The sequence below is a fragment of the Phyllostomus hastatus genome, unplaced genomic scaffold, assembly GCF_019186645.2.
Source record: "Phyllostomus hastatus isolate PE091 unplaced genomic scaffold, TTU_PhHast_1.1 phas_contig_1453, whole genome shotgun sequence".
NCBI classification, from domain to species: domain Eukaryota; kingdom Metazoa; phylum Chordata; class Mammalia; order Chiroptera; family Phyllostomidae; genus Phyllostomus; species Phyllostomus hastatus.
Genome location: NW_025333600.1, coordinates 1 through 7012, shown reverse-complemented (window position 1 = coordinate 7012; position 7012 = coordinate 1). Strand labels below are relative to the sequence as shown.

The following is a 7012-nucleotide window of genomic DNA, read 5'->3' as shown; positions in this document are numbered from 1 at the left end:
AAATGTGCAAATTGCCAGTTAGAAAAACAGTCACCAGGATGTAAAGTACAGCAGAGGCAAAAGAGTCAATAATATTTTAATGAGTATGTATGGTGTCAGATGGGTACTAGAATTATCAGGGTGATCACTTTGTAAATTATATAATGTCTAATCACTATGTTGTACACCTGAAGCTAATATAACATTGTATGTCAATTATAATTGAAAAATTAAAAAGTAAATAAATAAATAAATAACATTAAAAAATCTCCCAATGAAAAATAGTCCAGATGACTTCACTGGTGTATTTTACCACATGTTTGAAAAAGAATAAACACCAATCCTTCTCAAATGCTTCCCAAAAAATTTAAAGAGGAAGAAACACCCCAAACTTTTCTTTTGAGGTCAGAATTATCCTGATACTGAAACCAGAACAGGATACTGCTAGAAGAAAAAAATACAAGCCAAAATCCCTGGTGTATATAGAAGGAAAAATTATCAGTAAAATTCTACAAACAAAATTCAACAGCACATCAAAAGGATCATTTATCATGATCAATTTAGATTTATCTCTGGGATGCAAGATGGTTCAACCTATGCAAATTACAAATATATCATATGAACAGAATAAAAGAAAAACAATCATAGAATCATCTAAGTAGAAGAAGAAAACGTATTTGACAAAATTCAACATCCATTCATGATTTAAAAAAAAACAAAAACCTGTTAGCAAACTAGTCATAGAGGAAATGTAGCTCAAAATAATAAACACCATGTATGACAAGTCCACAGCTAACATCACATTCAATGATGAAATGTTCAAAGCTTTTCCTCTAAGAACAAGAGAAGGGTATCTATTCTAACCACTCATATTCAACATAGTACTAGGTGTCTTAGCTAAAACAATCACACAAGAAAAATAAATAAAAGTTGTAAGAATTGGAAAGAAAGTTGTCTCTTTCTATTTGCAGATAATATGACTTTATATATAGAAAATCCTAAAGATTCAACCAAAGATGTTAGATGTCATCAATAAATTCAGTAATATAGCAAGACACAAAATTAACATACAAAAATCAGTAGTATTTCTATACACTAACAATACATTTTATGAAAAAGAAATTAAAATTAATCCCATTTGCAATACCACCAAGAATAACAAAATGCTTATGAATGATTTAATTAAGGAAGGGCAAGATCTGCATTCTGAAAACTATGACATTCATAAATGAATTTTAAAAAGATACAAATAAGTGGAAAAGTATTCTATGTACATGAATTGGAATAACTAACATTGATAAGATGTCAAAACTACCAAAAGTCATCTAGATATTCAATGAAGTCCCTATCAAGATTCCAAGGGCATTTTATCAGAAGTAGAAAAAAACACTCCTAAAATTTAGTGGAAGCACAGAAAACCATGAATAGCCAAAGAAATCCTGAGGAAAAAAAGAACAAAGAAGTAGGCATCACACTTCCAGATTTAAACCTATACTATAAATCTATAGCTATAAAGCTGTAATAATCAAAACAGTATGGTAATGGAATAAAAAACAGAAAATTGACCAACAGAATAGAATCAAGAATTCAGAAATAAATCCAAGTATATATGGTCAACTAACATTTGATAAGGGAGCCAAAAATAGTAATGAAGAAAAAACAGTTTCTTTAATAAATGATGCTGGGATAATTGGATATTCACATGTAAAAGAACTTAACTCCTATTTTACACCACTCATAATAATTAACTTGAAATTTATTAAAGACTTTAATGTAACACCTGAAACCATGACACTCCTAGAAGAAAACATAAGGATAAATGTCCTTGACATGAATCTTTGTAATTACTTTTTTTGAATTGATACTTAAAGCACAGCAACAAAATAAAAACTACATCATCAGACTACATCGACTACATCAGACTAAAAAGTTTCCACACAGCAAATGAAACCATCAACAAAGTAAAAAAACTACCTACACAATGGGAAAAAATTATTTGCAAGCCATATATCTGATAAAGGCTTTTAACTCCTAAAATATAATAGTATACAACTCAATAGCAATAAAATAAAATAATCCAATTTAGAAACAGGAAAAGACCTGAATAAACATTTCTTCCCCCCCATAAAGGATACATGAAAGGCCAACAGACACATGAAAAGATGCTAAACATCACTGTTCTTTAGGGAAATGCAAATTAAAACCACAATGAGATAGTATGTTAGAATGGCCATCATCAAAAAGACAAGAGATAACAAATGCTGGTGTGGATGTGGTGAAAGGGAACTTTTGTGCACTGTAATGTCCATGAAATTTGGTAAATTGGTACATCTGCTATGGAAAACAGTTTGTAGGATCCTCAAACAATAAATATAGAAATACCATATGTTTCATGCAACATGTCAGCAGGACACAGTCCCTGCCTACCTTCTTTCTAGTACTTGCATCTCTTCACCTTCAAGGTGCCTGAGGAAGTGAATCATAGAGAGGAAACATAGAGACTTTTTCCTTCCAGAAAGAAACTACCCAATTCACATTAAACATCATCAATACCTTCTATTCCACCAAGAAAATTTTCATTTGAAAATTGATCAGTAATGCTTCTGATGCCTTGGACAATATACACTATGACTGACCCTTACAAGTGGGACAGTGGTAAAGAACTGAACATTGTGATATTCCCTGATCTCTGGGAACACACCCAGACTCTGGTGGGCACAGGCTTTGGCCTGACCAAAGCTAATCTCATAAATTATCTGTGAACCATTGACAAGTCTAGTACTAAGGCACTTATGAATGCTCTTCAACCTGGCACAGACATCTCTATGATTGGACAAGTTGATTTTGTTTTTTATTCTGCCTGGTTATAGAGAAAGTGGTTGTAATTTCAAAGCACAATGATGATGAGCAATATACCTGAGAATCTTCTGCTGGGGGTTCCTTTGCTATACCAGCTAACCACAGTGAGACCACTGGCTGGGGTACCAAAATGATCCTCTACCTTAAAGAATGCCAAACAGAATACTTAGAGAAGTTGGTAAAAGAAGTGGTAAAGCAGCATTCACAGTTCATAGGTTATCCAATCACCCTTGAATTAGAGAAGAATGAGAGAAAAAATCAATGATGATGAAGAAAGGTGAGAAAGAAGAGAAAAATAAAATTTATGAGAGAAAGCCAAGATTGAAGACATAGGCCCAGTTGAAGATAACAGTGCTAAGGATAAGTAAAAGAAAACAGAAAAAGATTAAGGAGAAATATATCAGTCAGGAAGAACTAAGTACCAAGACAATTTGTACCAGAAACACTGATGATATCACACAGGAAGAATATGGAGAGTTCTACAAGAGGCTTACCAATGACTGGAAAACCACTTGGCAGTCAAGCACTTCTCTGTAGGAGGTCAGCTGGAATTCAGGACATTGCTATTCATCCCATAAGGTGTCTTTTGACCTCTTTGAGAACAACAAGAAGAAGAACATCAAACTCTATGTCCTATCTGTGTTCATCATGAATAGGTGTGACAAGCTGATACCAGAGTATCTCAACATGATCCATGGTGTAGTTGACTCTGAGGATCTGCCCCTGAACATCTCTGGAGAAATGCTGCAGCAGAACAAAACCTTGAAGGTCATTCATAAAAATATTGTTAAGAAATGACCTGAGCTCTTCTCTGAGCTGACAGAAGACAAGGAGAACTATACACAAATTCTATGAGCTTGGAATCCATGAGAACTCAGAATCCTTTCTGAGCTTCTGTGCTATCACACCCCATAGTCTGTATATGAAAGGACTTCTCTTTCAAACTATGCATCTCACATAAAGGAGACCCAGACTTACATCTATTACATCACTGTTAATAGCAAAGAGCAGGTTTCCACTCTGCTTTAGTGAAGCCAGTGCAGAAGTGGGCTACTAGGTAGTATATACCTTGTATATGATGAAGCCTAAGAATGAGTAGTACTACATGCAGCAACTGAAGGAGTTTGATGAGAAGAGCCTGGTCTTAGTTAACAAGGAGGGCCTGAACCTACCTGAGGATGAAGAGGAGAACTAAATAAAAGACAGTAAGGCCAAGTTTGAAAACATCTGCAAATTCATGAAAGAAATCTTGAATAAGAAGGTTGAGAAAAACATCTCCCATTATTTCTTCATCCTAGGCTTGTGTCTTTACCCTGCTGCACTGTGACCAGCACTTGTGACTGAACAGCCCACATGGAGCATATCATGAAAGCCCAGGCACCTCAGGACAACTCTATGATAGCCAAAGAGAACCTGGAGATCAACCTCAACCACCCTATTGTGAAGACTCTGCAGCAGAAGGCAGAGGCAGATGATAATGACAAAGCTGTCAAGAACTTGTGGTGCTGCTCTTTGAAATTTCACTGTACTCTTCTGACTTCTCACTTAAGGATCCCCAGATCCACTACAACTCCATCTACCACATGATCAAGCTAGGTCTAGGCACTGATGAAGATGAAGTGACAGCAGAAGAACCCAGTGCTTCTCTTCCCAATGAGAACTCCCCCCTTGAGGGTGATGAGAATGCCTCTCTCTCACCAGGAAGAAGTAGAGTAAGAGTTTCTATCTGCAGACCTTGTTCCCTCTGTATAGTATCTTCATGGCTCCCCAGAAGCCCTGAGTGGCTCCAGCAGGTTTCCTCTGCTGATGTCTAGTGTTTTTTTCTATCCCATCTTTCTACCTCAGGCAGGAATCAAGGGCCTCAAGGCTCCACTTCTCACATTTGACATAGGATTTGGATGTTGTGTATGGCAATTTTTTTTGTTTATTTTGTTCTGAAATTAAAGTATGCAAAACAAAGAAGATGCACCTTAAAAAAATACCATATAGTCCAGCAATTCCATTTCTAGGAATATATCCAAAGGAAACAAAACACTAACTTGAGAAGATATCTGTACCTCCATCATTATAGCAGCCTTATTTCCAATTGCCAAGATGTGGAAACAATGTAAGTGTCCACTGATGGATGAATGAATGAAGAAGTTATGCAATTGGGACTTCTGGCCAAGATGGAGGTGTAAGTAGATATACTGTGCCTCCTGACACAACCAAAACAAGGTCAGCAACAATTTAGAAACAAGATAATGGCCAGATCTGACAGAAAATTGAACTGTATGGAAGTCAGACAACCAAGGAGTTAAAATGTAAATATTCATTCAGACCAGTAGGAGGAGTGGAGTTAGGCAGCCAGGTGGAGAGGAGTTGTGGCACAAAAAGTGGTGGCACCGAGCATGTAAGGCATCCCGAGTGCAAGACTGCAGTGGTCGGACCCTGGGTGCACAGGCAGCTGGCAGACCCAGCAAGGCAGCGACTGTGAAATGAGGCACTGCACACAGGGTGCCTGGCTGTCTGGGCCACATTCATGCACAGATAAACGGGGCAAAATTGGGCAGTGAGATAGACCTTGCAACTCAGGGTACCGAGAAATAGAGCCTCAGGGCACTGATTGAAAACACCTGTGGGGGTTAAGGTGCAGAGAAAGACTCCCAGCCTCACAGGAGAGTGCGTTGGAGAGACCCACGGGGACTTGAACTTCTACAAGCCCACCCACGCGGAAATTAGCACCAGAAAGGCCCAATTTGCTTGGGGGAAGTGGCAGAAGGGACTGAAATACGACGGAGGGAGGAGCAAGCGCCATTGTTTCCTCTCAGACCCTACCCCCACATACAACATCACAACACAGCCACTGGGTTGCCCCACCCTGGTGGACATCCAAGGCTCCATCCCTCATAAGTAAGAGGTGCAACCAGATTTAAAAAAAAAAAAAAAAGGCTAAAACAGAAGTACAAATCAAAACCCCAGAGCCAAAACTTTAAGCAACCAAAAGATAGCCAACCTATCAGATGCATAAGTCAAAGCACTGGTCATCAGGATGCTCACAGAATTGGTTAAATTTGGTCACAAATTAGATGAAAAAATGAAGGCTATGATAAGACAAAAGAAGGAAAATGCACAGGGAACCAATGGTGATGGGAAGGAAATGTACTCAAAACTATAGAGTGGACCAGAAGGAAGGAAGAAGGAAAGAAACAGAAAAGAATGGAAAAATAAGAATTCAAAAAAAAATGAGGAGAAGCTTAGGAGCCTCCAGGACATCTTTAAACATTCCAACATCTGAATTATAGGGGTACCAGAAGGGGAAGGGGAAGAGGAAGAGCAACAAGTGGAAAAGTTATTTGAACAAATAAGGAAAACATCCCCAATCTGGCAAAGGAAATAGACTTCCAGGAAGTCCAGGAAGCTCAGAGAGTCCCAAAGAAGTTGGACCCAAGAAGGAGCACACCAAGGCACATCATAATTATATTAGCCAAGGTAAAAATGAAGGAGAGAATCCTAGAAGCAGCAAGAGATAAGGGAACAGTCACCTACAATGGAGTTCCTATCAGACTGTCAGCTGATTTCTCAAAAGAGACCTTGCAGGCAAGAGGAGGTTGGAAAGAAGTATTCCAAGTCATGAAAGGCAAGGACCTATATCCAAGATTCTTCTATCCAGCAAAGCTCTCATTTAGAACGGAAGGGCAAATAAAGTGCTTCTCAGATAAGGTTAAGTTAAAGGAGTTCATCATCACAAGCCCTTATTTTATGAAATGTTAAAGGGACTTGTCTAAGGAAAAGAAGATAAAAAACATGTATAGTAAAATGACAGCAAACTCACAATTATTAACAACCACACCTAAAACAAAAACAAAAGCAAACTAAGCGATCAGCTAGAACAGGAACAGAACCACAGAAATGGAGATCACATAGAAGGTTAGCAATAGGAGAGTGAGAGGAGGAAAGAGGGGGAAAATGTATGGAGAATAAGTAGCATAGATGGTAGGGTAAAAAATAGACAGGGGGAGGGCAAGAATAATGTGGGAAATGTAGAAGCTAAAGAACTTATGACACATGGACATGAAGTAAACAGGGGTGATGTGGGTGGGAGAGGGTGTGCAAGGTGGAGGGGAGTGAAGGGGAGGAAATGGGACCACTGTAATAGCATAATCAATAAAATACATTTAAAAAGAAGTTGTGC

The 7012-nt window shown here is 38.0% G+C and overlaps 1 pseudogene; it reads left to right on the top strand.

Annotated features, from left to right (window-relative positions):
• The first annotated feature begins 2464 nt into the window (after positions 1–2464).
• On the top strand, positions 2465–4550 carry LOC123830272 (annotated as a pseudogene).
• The last annotated feature ends 2462 nt before the right edge of the window (positions 4551–7012 follow it).